The following is a 15,481-nucleotide window of genomic DNA, read 5'->3' as shown; positions in this document are numbered from 1 at the left end:
AATAATATGTTGACAAATGAAAATAATTGGGAACCTCCTGAGCCAGCTCCTGCTCCAATTAATGATCCTATTCCTAAACCAACTCAGAAGAAGAGAGGTGTTCTATTTCTCAGTCCCGAAGATATGCAAGAGGCAAAGAAATCTATGAAAGAAAAAGGTATTAAAGCTGAAGATGTTAAGAATTTACCTCCTATTGAAGAAATACATGGTCTTAATTTACCGCCTATTGAAGAAACATATGATCTTGATCCTTTATTTATTGAAGAACCTCCAGACCCCGATAACCCGACACAGGTAGTAAAGGTAAATTCTCTCTATAGATATGATAAAGCTGAAATCCCATTTACTAAGTTTGCTAGCCCATGCCTAGATGAGTTTGATAAATTTATGGCTAAGCAAGAAGACTTTGATGCTTATTTTGGTAGACAATTAAAATACAATTCAAATGTGCTTGGACACTTGGGTGATTATATGGCTAATGTCAAAGGTGAACTTAAACTTATTAGTAAACATGCTTCTATGGTTACCACTCAAGTAGAACAAGTACTTAAAGCTCAAATGGAATTGCTCAATGAGATGAATAGTAAGAAAAATGATTATGATGTTAAAGTGGCTACTAGAACTGGTAGAATGTCTCAGGAACCTTTGTATCCTGAAGGCCACCCTAAGAGAATTGAGCAAGATTCTCAGAGAAATAAAATTGATGCACCTAGTTCTTCTAAAAAGAAGAAAAAGAAAAATGATAGAACTGTGCAAACTTCTAGTGAACCTATTGCTGAACCACCTGATAATCCAAATGATATCTCTATGTCTGATGCTGAAACACAATATGGCAATGAACATGAACCTAATGAAAATGTTAATGATGATGTTCATAATGATGCTCAACCTAGTAATGATAATGATGTAGAAATTGAACCTGTTGTTGATCTTGATAACCCACAATCAAAGAATCAATGTTATGATAAGAAAGACTTTGTTGCTAGGAAACATGGTAAAGAAAGAGAGCCTTGGGTTCAGAAACCCATGCCTTTTCCTCCCAAACCATCCAAGAAAAAGGATGATGAGGATTTTGAGCGCTTTGCTGAAATGATTAGACCTATCTTTTTGCGTATGCGATTAACTGATATGCTCAAAATGAATCCTTATGCTAAGTATATGAAAGAAATTGTTACAAATAAAAGAAAGATACCGGAAGCTGAAATTTCCACCATGCTTGCTAATTATACTTTTAAGGGTGGAATACCAAAGAAACTTGGAGATCCAGGAGTACCTACTATACCATGCTCCATTAAAAGAAACTATGTTAAAACTGCTTTATGTGATCTTGGAGCCGGTGTTAGTGTTATGCCTCTCTCTTTATATCGTAGACTTGACTTGAATAAATTGACACCTACTGAAATATCTTTGCAAATGACTGATAAATCAACTGCTATACCTATCGGTATTTGTGAGGATGGGCCTGTTGTGGTTGCAAACGTTACTATTTTAACGGACTTTGTTATTCTTGATATTCCCGAGGACGATAGTATGTCTATTATTCTTGGAAGACCTTTTCTTAATACTGCAGGGGCTGTTATTGATTGCAACAAAGGCAATGCCACTTTTCATGTTAATGGTAATGAGCATACGGTACACTTTTCGAGGAAACAACCTCAAGTTCATAGTATCAATTCTATCGGAAAAATTCCATCGATTATATTTGGAGGTTTTGAATTTCCTTTTCCTACCGTCAAGAAGAAATATGATATACTTATTATTGGGGATGTGCATATCCCCGTTGAGGTAACCTAGTGTTATTCGAAATTTCTCCGGTTTCATGTTAATCGGAATGAGTTTGTTAACAAGACTTGATCAACCTTGTTAGTGGATTCCTTTTGACGAGCATGAGATGAATGAAACTAGAAGCACAACCTTCTGTACCCTCTCTATACTTTCTGTTATATTAAATAAAGTAAAAATAAATAATTTTTTGTCTGTTATCTGATTATCCATGCAATATAAAAATACCTCGAAAATAAAAGTTCTCCAAATGCCCTGAGAATTACATATGATTTTTTAGAATATTTGAGGATTTATGGAACAAAGAACACACCAGGGGGCCAACCACCTTGCCACGAGGGTGGAGGGCGCGCCCCCTACCTCGTGGGCCCATGGTGGCCCTCCTCCACTTATTCCTGCACACATCCTCTTCTTCTTCCTCCCACAAACACGAAAAATCAACTCAAGCACGAGTTCCAGCCCTTTTTGCTGCCATTTTCGATCTCCTTGCTCAAAGCACCTCTCACAAAACTGCTTGGGGAGATTGTTCCTTGGTATGTGACTCCTCCATTGGTCCAATTAGTTTTTGTTCTAGTGCTTTATTCATTGCAAATTTGTGTTGCATTGGTGACCCTGTTCTTGAGCTTGCATGTCAAATTTATATGGTCAAAAGTAGTTTTGATGCATGATATAGGACCTAGGCACTTGTAGGAGTGGTTGCTATCAATATTATTGAGTTTGGTTTACTTTTATTTTGAAGTTACTAAAAATTTCAGAATTTTTCAGAAAATGATGAGGAGATTATTGAGGGGCTCATCGAGCCAAAGCTCGAAGGAAAAGGCACCGAAGCCTAAGTATAATTTGCCGCGCACCGCGGAGGTTCGGGCGTGTGAATGGCCTTCCGAGGATTTCTTGAGAGCAGCCGGGATTTATGAAGATTTTCATGAATTGGCTCATAATGCAAGCCTCACCGCTTTCCTCCACGACCAATGCGATTAGTATCTCTTACTCACAAATACCTTTATGCAAAACTTTCATTTTCATTCTAGGAACTCACCACCTATGGTGGAGTTTCATTTATATGATGAGCATAAGGAGATGTCACTTTATGATTTCTGTCGAATTTGTTTAGTCCCTTTTGGGGGCAAGACAGAAGAACCACATCATGATGATGTGGAGGGGTTTATTGATACTATCACTGTAGGAGAAACTAGAAAGGTTTCCGATGCACGAATCACTAGCATACATTTTCCTGTTTTACGTTACTTTGCATTATTTGCTAGTCGTTGCTTAATTGGACGTGGAAACTGTGGAAACCTTAGTATCCCTGATACAATTATTCTGCTCCATAGTTTATACAGTGATAACACTTTTAGTATGGGCGGTATTATTGCTAAACAGTTAAGTCTGAACCGTACAAAGGGCCCCATCTTTGGAGGCATCTATGCTACACGCCTAGCTGCACATTTTAACATACCTATTAGGCATGCTGAGAAGGAAGAAAAAGTGTTGCCTCGTGTTTATCTAGATTATAAAAGTATGGTGGCACATGATTTTATTATTAAGAATAGGGCAGGAGAGCTTAAATATCAATTGTTCTTTAATAAACATCATCCTGAGACTATTACCTTGCCTGCTCCTTCTTTGTTTGATTTGACTGTAGGCAAGTACCTTGTTCCGTTGACGGCTATCCACGCCTACCGGAACCCTGCACCAGTCGAGGAGCCAGAACCGGAACCACAATTTGATCCTTCACGATAGTCTAACTATCAGTGGGATCCGGAGATGATTGCCAGCCAGTGGCAATCGGAGCCTTCTTCTTCCTCATCGCAGTACGACCCCAACTATTATTATGGATATCAGCCAGGCCAGCCGTGGCCATAGACCAACTTAGGCCAAAAGCCTAAGCTTGGGGGAGTACGTATTTCTCACCGACATTACATTTATGTTCACACACACTCATTGCTAGATGTCGGTGCTCATACTTTTTCACTGTATCATCCATGCTAGTTTATTTCCTTTTATGCTTTCTTCTTGTGTGTTTAATAAACCTTAAGAAAAAACCAAAAAATTAGTTGTAGCTTTTAATTAATTTACTTTCCATGCTTGTAGTAGTAATTAAAAAGAAAACGTAAAAATATTTCCTGTTCTTCTTTTGCTTGTTGGGAGCTTTCCCGTGTAAATAGTTTTATTTCTTTTCTTTGGGGGTCAGTAGGAGAAGACCGTGATTAAATTGTTGAAGTGGCTCTTATATGCATTATTGTTGATTTAACCAAGAGCCCATATTGCTTTGTCTTCTCCTGTTTATTGAATGCTCGCAGATTCCAGCTTAGTCCAATGCACGTGCACTCTTATTATTATTCACATCGTTCAGTCGTGCAAGTGAAATGCAATTATAATGATATATGATGGACTGACTGAGATGAGAAAAGCTGGTATGAACTCGACCCCTTCTGTTTTTGTAAATATGATGAGTTCATCATTCTTGATTCAGCTTGTTATGAATAAACATGTTTGCAATGACGATTAGAGATCATAGTTGATTGTGCCATGCTTGATTAGCTATGAGTTATAATGGTTTACCTTGCATGTCAACATGCTATTAAAATGGTTATGATGTGGTATGATAGGGTGGTATCCTCCTCTGAATGATTTAAGTGACTTGACTTGGTACATGTTCACGCATGTAGTTGAAACAAATCAACATAGCCTTCACGATATTTATGTTCATGGTGGATTATATCCTACTCATGCTTGCATCCAATGTTTATTAATTTTAATGCATGTACATGGCTATTGTCGCTCTCTAGTTGGTCGCTTCCCAGTCTTTTGCTAGCCTTCACCTGTACTAAGCGGGAATACTGCTTGTGCATCCAATCCCTTAAAATCCCAAAGTTATTCCAAATGAGTCCACTATACCTTCCTATACACGGTACCTACCTGCCGTTCCAAGTAAATTTGTATGTGCCAAACTCTAAACCTTCAAATAATCATCATGTTTTGTATGCTCGAATAGCTCATGTATCAACTAGGGCTGTCTGTATCTTCCATGTTAGGCGGGTTATTCTCAAGAGGAGTGGACTCCGCTCCTCACTCACGAGATAAAATGGCTGGTCACCGGGATGCCCAGTCCCATGCTTTATGCAAACTAAATCAAAATAATTTCAAAACAAAACTCCCCCTGGGACCTGATGTATGTTGGAGGCACTCGTTGTATCGAGCAAGCCATGGATTGATGTTTGTTGGTGGAGGGGGGTATAAACTTTACCATTCTGTTTGGGAACCGCCTATAATGTGTGTAGCATGGAAGATATCGCCATCTCTTGGTTGTTATGTTGACAATGAAAGTATACCACTCAAAATATTATTCACCTCTATTTCAAAACCGAGCTCTGGCACCCCTACAAGTCCCTGCTTCCCTCTACGAAGGGCCTATCTATTTACTTTTATGTTGAGTCATCACCCCCTTATTAAAAGCACCAGTTGGAGAGCACCGCTGTCATTTGCATTCATTACTGTTAATTTATATTAGGTGTGACTATGATTGGATCTCTTTTACCATGAATTACAATGTCTAGTCAGTCCTTGATCTTTAAAGGTGCTCTGCATTTATGTTTTGCGGTCTCAGAAAGGGGTAGCGAGATACCATCTTGTTATATCATATTATGATTGTTTTGAGAAAGTGTTGTCATCCAAGATTTTTATTATGGCTCGCTAGTTGATTATGCTATTGATATGAGTAAACTTGAGACCTGTGCGTTATTGTGAATGTGGTTAGTTATAATCTTTGCTGAAAACTTGAATGCTAGCTTGACATATTTACAACAACAAGAGCAAACAAAGTTTGTAAAAGTTTTTCTTTTTTTCTTTCAGTTTGTCAACTGAATTGCTTGAGGACAAGCAAGGGTTTAAGCTTGGGGGAGTTGATATGTCTCCGTCATATCTACTTTTCCAAACACTTTTGCCCTTGTTTTGGACTCTAACTTGTATGATTTGAATGAAACTAACCCGGACTGACGCTGTTTTCAGCAGAATTGCCATGATGTTGTTTTATGTGCAGAAAACAAAAGTTCTCGGAATGACCTGAAACTCCACGGAATATCTTACAATAAATAATAAAAAATCCTCACCAAAGATGAAGACCAGGGGGCCCACACCCTTGCCACGAGGGTGGGGGCGCCCCCCCTAGGGCGCGCCCCCCTACCTCGTGGGCCCCCTGGAGACCTCCCGACTCCAACTCCAACTCTATATAACTGCTTTTGGGGAGAAAAAAATAGGAGAGAAGAAATCATCGCGTTTTACGATACGGAGCTGCCGCCAAGCCCTAAAACCTCTCGGGAAGGCTGATCTGGATTCCGTTCGGGGCTCCGGAGAGGGGGATTCATCACCGTCGTCATCATCAACCATCCTCCATCACCAATTTCATGATGCTCACCGCCGTGCGTGAGTAATTCCATCGTAGGCTTGCTGGACGGTGATGGGTTGGATGAGATTTATCATGTAATCGAGTTAGTTTTGTTAGGGTTTGATCCCTAGTATCCACTATGTTCTGAGATTGATGTTGTTATGACTTTGCTATTCTTAATGCTTGTCACTAGGGCCCGAGTGCCATGATTTCAGATCTGAACCTATTATGTTTTCGTTAATATATGAGAGTTCTAGATCCTATCTTGCAAGTCTATAGTCACCTATTATGTGTTATGATCTGTTAACCCCGAAGTGATAATAATCGGGATACTTACCGGTGATGACCGTAGTTTGAGGAGTTCATGTATTCACTATGTGCTAATGCTTTGTTCCGGTTCTCTATTAAAAGGATGCCTTAATATCCCTTAGTTTCCATTAGGACCCCGCTGCCACAGGAGGGTAGGACAAAAGATGTCATGCAAGTTCTTTTACATAAGCACGTATGACTATATTTGGAATACATGCCTACATTACATTGATGAATTGGAGCTAGTTCTGTGTCACCCTATGTTATGATTGTTACATGATGAACCGCATCCGGCATAATTATCCATCATTGATCCAATGCCTACGAGCTTTCCATATACTGGTTTACGCTTATTTACTTTCCCGTTGCTATTGTTACAATCACTACAAAATACCAAAAACATTACTTTGCTTTCGTTACTCTTTTGTTACTGTTACCATCACTATCATATTACTTTGCTACTAAACACTTTTCTATAGATACTAAGTTTCCAGGTGTGGTTGAATTGACAACTCAGCTGCTAATACTTGAGAATATTCTTTGGCTCCCCTTGTGTCGAATCAATAAATTTGGGTTAAATACTCTACCCTTGAAAGCTGTTGCGATCCCCTATACTTGTGGGTTATCAGCATCCCACTTATGATTAATCTCTATTGCAAGCATCCGCAACTACACCAAAATTATTAAGGTAAACCTAACCATAGCATGAAACATATGGATCCAAATCAGCCCCTTACGAGCAATGCATAAACTAGGGTTTAAGCTTCTGTCACTCAAGCAACCCATCATCTACTTATTACTTCCCAATGCCTTCCTCTAGGCCCAAATAATGGTGAAGTGTTATGTAGTCGACGTTCACATAACACCACTAGAGGCTAGACAACATACATCTCATCAAAATATCGAACGAATACCAAATTCACATGACTACAAATAGCAAGACTTCTCCCTTGTCCTCGGGAACAAACGTAACTACTCACAAAGCATATTCATATTCATAATCAGAGGGGTAATAATACGCATAAAGGATCTGAACATATGATCTTCCACCAATTAAACCAACTAGCATCAACTACAAGGAGTAATTAACACTACTAGCAACCTACTAGCACCAATCCCGGACTTGGAGACAAGAATTGGATACAAGAGATGAACTAGGGTTTTGAGATGAGATGGTGCTGATGAAGATGTTGATGGAGATTGCCCTCTCCCGATGAGAGGAGCGTTGGTGATGACGATGGCGATGATTTCCCACTCCGAGAGGGAATTTTCCCCGGCATAACAGCTTTGTGGAGCTCTAGATTGGATCCGCCAACGTTCCACCTCATGGCGGCGGAGTTTCGTCCCGAAAGGTTGCTTCTTATTTTTTTCTCGATGAAAGACTTCATATAGGAGAAGATGGTCATCGGAGAGCCACCAGGGGGCCCACGAGGTAGGGGGCGCGCCCTAGGGGGGGCGCCCCCCACCCTTGTGGAAAGGGTGTGGCCCCCCTGGTCTTCATCTTTGGCAAGGATTTTTCATTATTTATTATAAGGTATTCCATGGAGTTTCTGGACTTTTGGAGTTGTGCAGAATAGGTCTCTAATATTTGCTCCTTTTCCAGCCCAGAATTCCAGCTGCCGGCATTCTCCCTCCTTATGTAAACCTTGTAAAATAAGAGAGAATATCCATAAGTATTGTGACATAATGTGAAATAATAGCCCATAATGCAATAAATATCGATATAAAAGCATGATGCAAAATGGACGTATCAACTCCCCCAAGCTTAGACCTCGCTTGTCCTTAAGCGAAAGCCGATAACAATAAATATGTCCCCATGTTTAGAGGTAGAGGCGTCGATAAAAATAAATTACGGACATGAGGGCATCATGATTATTCTCATAACAGCAACATACATAGATATTGTCATATGATTACTTATGTTCAAGTGATGATCTATTCACAATGCAAAAGTATGAATCAGAAACCTTATTGAGAACCAACAAACTATAACCTCAATCATTGAAGCAATTGCAATTTATCATAACATCAGAAAGAGTCTATGTCAGAGCTAAAAAGCAAGTCCACATACTCAACTATCATCTAGTCCTTCATAATTGCTAACACTCGCGCAATACTTGTGGTTACGGAGTTTTAATCGGACACAGAGAAAGATAGGGGATTATAGTTTCGCCCCACAACCTTTTACCTCGAGGGTAATGTCAACAATAATAACTCATGCCCCCCTAAATCCAATTAAATATATCTATCAGGATCTTTCCAACATACTTTGCTTGCCAAAGGATAAAATGTAAAAAGGAAAGGTGAAAATGACCATGACTCTTGCATAAGGTAGAAGATAATAATAAAATATAGGCCCTTCACAGAGGAAAGCAGAGGTTGCCATGCGCTTTTATGGTTGGATGCACAAAATCTTAATGCGAAAGAACGTCACTTTATATTGCCCCTTGTGATATGAACTTTTATTATGCAGTCCGTCGCTTTTATTACTTCCACATCACAAGATCGTATAAAGCTTATTTCTCCCACACTAATCATACATATTTAGAGCAATTTTTATTGCTTTGCACTGATGACAACTTACTTGAAGGATCTTACTCAATCCATAGGTAGATATGGTGGGCTCTCATGGCAAAACTGGTTTAAGGATATTTGGAAGCACAAGTAGTATCTCTACTTGGTGCTGAGAATTTGGCTAGCATGAGGGGGAAAGACAAGCTCAACATGTTGGATGATCCATGACAACATACTTTATCTCGGATATAAGAAAACATAACCCATTACGTTGTCTTCCTTGTCCAACATCAACTCTTTAGCATGTCATATTTTGATGAGTACTCCCAATCATAAAAGATGTCAATAATAGTATATTTATATGTGAAACCTCTCTTTCCTTATTACTTCCTATTAATTGCAATGATGACCAAAGCTATGTCTGCCAACTCCCAACAACTTTTAATCATCACACTCTTTCTATGTGAAGTCATTACTATCAATAAGATCAATATGAACTTTTATTTCTTCTTATTCTTTTTCTCTTTTCTTTTATTCACCCAAGATCATAGCAAGAAAATCAAGCCCTTGACTCAACACTAATCTTTATTATATAGCTCACGGACTCGATTACATAAAGAGATCATAAAGCAAAACTTAAAACTAGATCATACCATAAACTTTATTCTACTAGATCAAAATACTACTAATAGGATCGAACTAAGGAAAACGGTAAAGATAGGAGTTGTGATTGTGATACGATACCGGGGCACCTCCCCCAAGCTTGGCAGTTGCCAAGTGGAGTGCCCATACCAGATACTCAATTCTTCTTTGTTGGTGGAGATGGTGGTGATTTTGTTGATGGCGTAGGCTTATTCCTTAATTTGCGCTCGAGGATAGAATTTTGGTCCCTTAGGTCCTCGATCTCCTGCTCCAAGCTCAGTATCTTTTTGCATAGTTCCTGCTTGTTCTCCTGCAAGAGGCGAAAAGGGATAAACTCGATCTTAGGTTTCTTTACCCTATACAGGAGGCTTGACTTTTTGAACTCCACATGCATGTCCCCAGGTTGAGGTGGTGGGACTTCATCTTCATCTGAACTCGTCTCCTCCTTTCCCTTGGGTTCATAGTCTTCTTCTTCTTCCGTAGTCCAACCACAATGCTCCACATCCCCATAGACCTTAGGATCTGCAAGGTAATCAGCCACATAGCTTTCTCCTTCCGAATCCTGGGACGACATGTTGCTCTGTTTGCAGCAGGACAACTCAAAACAAAGACAAGGGATTTTTGCGTGATACGGGAGTCAAAACCCCTGGGAGAATATATAATGAATTTTTACCGACCAAAATATGTGTCATGTACGAAAACGGAGTCCGAAAGGCACACGAGGTGCTCACGAGGTAGGGGGCGCGCCCAGGGGGTAGGGCGCGCCCTCCACCCTCGTGGGGCCCTCGTGTCCTTCCCGGACTGCTACTTAATTTTCTATTTTCCTAAATATTCCAAAACAGAGAAATATTGCCTTAAAAGTTGTTTTGGAGTCGGTTTACTTACCGTACCACATACCTATTCCTTTTCGGAGTCTGAAACGTTCTGGAAAGTGTCCCTTATGTATTCCTCCGGGGTTACGGTTTCAATAATACTAGTTTCAATATTTATAGGATTACCTGAGATATAATGTTTAATTCTTTGACCGTTTACCACCTTTGGATTTGTGCCCTCGAAGTTGTTGATTTTTATGGCACCGGAACGATAGACCTCCTCGATAACATAGGGGCCTTCCCATTTAGAGAGAAGTCTTCCTGCAAAAAATCTTAAACGAGAGTTGTATAGCAATACATAATCACCTACATTAAACTCACACTTTTGTATCCTTTTGTCATGCCATCTTTTAACCTTTTCTTTAAACAACTTGGCATTTTCATAAGCTTGGGTTCTCCATTCATCAAGTGAGCTAATATCAAATAACCTCTTTTCATCGGCAAGTTTAAAATCATAGTTGAGCTCTTTAATAGCCCAATATGCCTTATGTTCTAGTTCGAGAGGTAAGTGACATGCTTTTCCATATACCATTTTATACGGAGACATACCCATAGGATTTTTATAAGCAGTTCTATAGGCCTATAATGCATCATCAAGTTTCTTGGACCAATTCTTTCTAGACCTATTGACAGTTTTTTGCAAAATTAATTTGAGTTCTCTATTACTCAATTCTACTTGACCACTAGACTGTGGGTGATACGGAGATGCAATTCTATGATTGACGTCATATTTAGCAAGCATTTTATGGTAAACACCATGAATAAAATGTGAACCACCATCAGTCATTAAATATCTAGGGACTCCAAACCTTGGAAAAATAACTTCTTTAAGCATCTTAATAGAGGTGTTATGATCAGCACTACTAGTTGGAATAGCTTTTACCCATTTAGTAACGTAATCAACAACAACTAAAATATGTGTATATCCATTAGAGGCAGGAAAAGGACCCATATAATCAAAGCCCCAAACATCAAATGGTTCAATAACAAGTGAATAATTCATAGGCATTTCTTGACGTCTACTAATATTACCAATTTTTTGACATTCATCACAAGATAGGACAAACTTACGGGCATCCTTCAAGAGAGTAGGCCAATAAAAACCGGATTGCAATACCTTATGTGAAGTTCTATCTCCCGCGTGGTGTCCTCCATAAGTTTCGGAGTGGCACTTGCGTAGGATCTGTTCCTGTTCATGCTCAGGTACACAACGTCTAATAACACCATCTACTCCTTCTTTATAAAGATGTGGGTCATCCCAAAAGTAATGTCTCAAATCATAGATGAACTCTTTCTTTTGTTGATATGTGAAGCTAGGTGGTATAAATTTAGCAACTATGTAATTAGCATAATCAGCATACCAAGGGGTACTACGAGAAGTACTTACGACATTTAATTGTTCATCAGGAAAGCTATCATCAATAGGTAGTGGGTCATCAAGAACATTCTCTACCTAGATAAGTTGTCTACAACAGGGTTCTCAGCTCCTTTTCTATCAACAATATGCAAATCAAATTCTTGTAGCAAGAGAACCCATCTAATAAGTCTAGGTTTAGCATCTTTCTTCTCCATAAGATATTTAATAGCAGCATGATCAGTGTGGATAGTTACTTTAGAATCAACAATATAAGGGATGAACTTATCACAAGCAAATACAACTGCTAAAAGTTCTTTTTCAGTAGTAGCATAATTTATTTGAGCATTGTCTAGGGTCTTACTAGCATAATGGATAACATTTAATTTCTTATCAACTCTTTGCCCTAGAACAGCACCTACAGCATAATCGCTAGCATCACACATAATTTCAAAGGGTAAATTCCAATCAGGTGGCTGAACAATAGGTGCAAAGACTAATGCTTTCTTAAGTATTTCAAATGCTTCTACACAATCATCATCAAAGACAAATGGTATATCTTTTTGTAATAAATTAGTCAGAGGCCGAGAAATTTTTGAGAAGTCCTTAATGAACCTCCTACAAAATCCGGCGTGACCAAGGAAACTTCTTATACCTTTGATGTCCTTGGGACATGGCATCTTTTCAATAGCATCAACGTTGGCTTTATCAACTTCAATACCTCTTTCAGAAACTTTATGCCCCAAGACAATACCCTCATTAACCATAAAGTGGCACTTTTCCCAATTCAAGACAAGATTAGTTTCTTCACATCTCTGCAAAACTCGATCAAGATTGCTCAAGCAATCATCAAAATAAGATCCATAGACGAAAAAGTCGTCCATGAAAACCTCACAAATCTTTTCACAAAAGTCAGAGAATATAGCCATCATGCATCTTTGAAAGGTAGCAGGTGCATTACATAAACCAAAAGGCATACGTCTATAAGCAAAAGTACCAAAAGGGCATGTAAAAGTAGTCTTTGATTGATCTTTAGCCGACACAGGTATTTGAGATAAACCAGAATAACCATCTAGAAAGCAGTAATGTGTATGTTTGCATAATCTTTCTAGCATTTGATCGATAAAAGGTAAGGGATAATGATCTTTCTTAGTAGCCTTATTTAATTTGCGGAAATCAATTACCATCCTATAACCTGTAATAATTCTTTGTGGAATCAATTCATCTTTATCATTAGGAACAATAGTAATACCTCCCTTCTTAGGGACATAATGAACATGACTTACCCACTGACTATCAGCAACGGGATAAATTATACCTGCCTCCAGAAGCTTTAGTATTTCTTTTCTTACCACTTCTTTCATTTTAGGATGCAGACGTCGTTGAGGATCACGAACTGGTTTGGCATCTGCTTCCAAATTTATTTTATGTTGACATAGAGTGGGACTAATGCCCTTAAGATCATCAAGAGTATATCCAATAGCAGCACGGTGCTTCTTCAGAGTTTTCAATAATCTTTCTTCTTCATGCTCTGAAAGGTTAGCACTAATAATAACATGATATATCTTCTTTTCATCAAGATAAGCATATTTAAGATTATCAGGCAAGGGTTTAAGCTCAAACACGGGATCACCCTTAGGTGGAGAGGGATCCCCTAGGATTTCAACAGGCAAATTGTGTTTCAGCATAGGTTCCTGTTTAAAGAATACTTCGTCTATTTCCCTTCTTTCATTCATAAACATATCATTCTCATGGTCTAGCAAATATTGTTCTAAAGGATCACTAGGAGGTACGGCAATAGAAGCAAGACCAATAATTTCATCCTTACTAGGCAATTCTTCTTCAAGGTGTTGTTTACTAAATTTGGAGAAATTAAATTCATGAGTCATATCATCCAAGCCAATAGTAACAACATTATTTTCGCAGTCTATCTTAGCATTAACAGTGTTCAAGAAGGGTCTACCAAATATAATGGGACAAAAGCTATCTTGTGGGGAACTAAGAACAAGAAAATCAGCAGGATATTTAGTTTTCCCGCACAAGACTTCAACATCTCTAACAATTCCCAGCGCTGAAATAGTATCTCTATTAGCAAGTTTAATTGTGACATCAATATCTTCTAACTTGGCAGGTGCAATTTCATGCTTGATTTCTTTATACAAGTCATAAGGTATAACACTAGCACTAGCACCCATATCACATAAGCCATGATAACAATGTTCCCCCATTTTAACAGAAATAACAGGCACGCCTACCACAGGTCTATGTTTATCCTTAGCACAAGGTTTAGCAATTCTAGCAGTTTCACCGCAGAACTGAATAACATGCCCATCAATATTATCAGACAAGAGATCTTTAACAATAGCAATATTAGGTTCTACTTTAACTTTCTCAGGAGGGGTATATGTTTTAATATTGCTTTTACGAACCATAGTTTAAGCTTTAGCATGATCCTTTATCCTAACAGGGAAAGGTGGTTTCTCAACATAACAAGTAGGAACAATAGGATCATTATAAATGACAATCTTTTCTTCAACTTTAATGGGTGCAGCTACTTTTACTTCTATGGGGGGATGATATTTAAACCACTTCTCCTTAGGGAGATCAACATAAGTAGCAAAAGATTCACAGAAAGAAGCTACTATCTCAGAATCAAGTCCATATTTAGTGCTAAACTTACGGAAAATATCGGTATCCATAAAAGATTTAACACAATCAAACTTAGGTGTCATACCTGACTCCTTACCTTTGTCGAGATCCCAATCTTCAGAGTTACGTTTAATTCTATCCAATAAATCCCATCTAAATCCAGTAGTCTTCATCATAAAAGAGCCAGCACAAGAAGTATCGAGCATGGTGCGATTATTTTCAGAAAGCCGAGCATAAATTTTTTTAAGGATTGTTTCTCTTGGGAGCTCATGATTGGGGCATGAATATAACATTGATTTAAGCCTCCCCCAAGCTTGAGCGATGCTTTCTCCTTCGTGAGGCCAAAAATTATATATATATATATATATATATATATATATATATATATATATATATAATTGCGATCACGATGAACAAGATGCATAGGGTAATACTTTTGATGAAATTCCAATTTCAATCTTCTATAGTTCCATGATCTCGTATCATCACATAGCCTATACCATGTCAATGCGTCTACCCTCAAAGATAAAGGGAAGACCTTCTTCTTAGCAACATCATCGGGTATACCTACAAGCTTAAATAATCCACAAACTTCATCCACATATATTAGGTGTTCATCAGGATGCTTTGTTCCATCTCCTGTAAAAGGATTAGCTAGCAGTTTTTCTATCATACCCGAAGGATACTCATAAGGAATTTCATTTTCAATAGGTTCAGTAGATTGAGGAACAACTCTTTGCTCTACTGGTCGGGGTGAAGATACCCTGAACAAGCCCCTCAGAGGATTACTTTCCATAGTAACAAGTGACAGTAAATTTCAGCACACTATATAAATTTTTCCTTACCAAATTCCACCTACAAAAGGCGCTTCACTCCCCGGCAACGGCGCCAGAAAAGAGTCTTGATGACCCACAAGTATAGGGGATCTATCGTAGCCCTTTCGATAAGTAAGAGTGTCGAACCCAACGAGGAGCA

The sequence above is a fragment of the Triticum dicoccoides genome, chromosome 3A (genome assembly GCF_002162155.2).
Source record: "Triticum dicoccoides isolate Atlit2015 ecotype Zavitan chromosome 3A, WEW_v2.0, whole genome shotgun sequence".
Classification (NCBI taxonomy): domain Eukaryota; kingdom Viridiplantae; phylum Streptophyta; class Magnoliopsida; order Poales; family Poaceae; genus Triticum; species Triticum dicoccoides.
The sequence above is the reverse complement of the archived record's forward strand: the minus strand, read 5'-3'. Positions refer to the sequence as shown.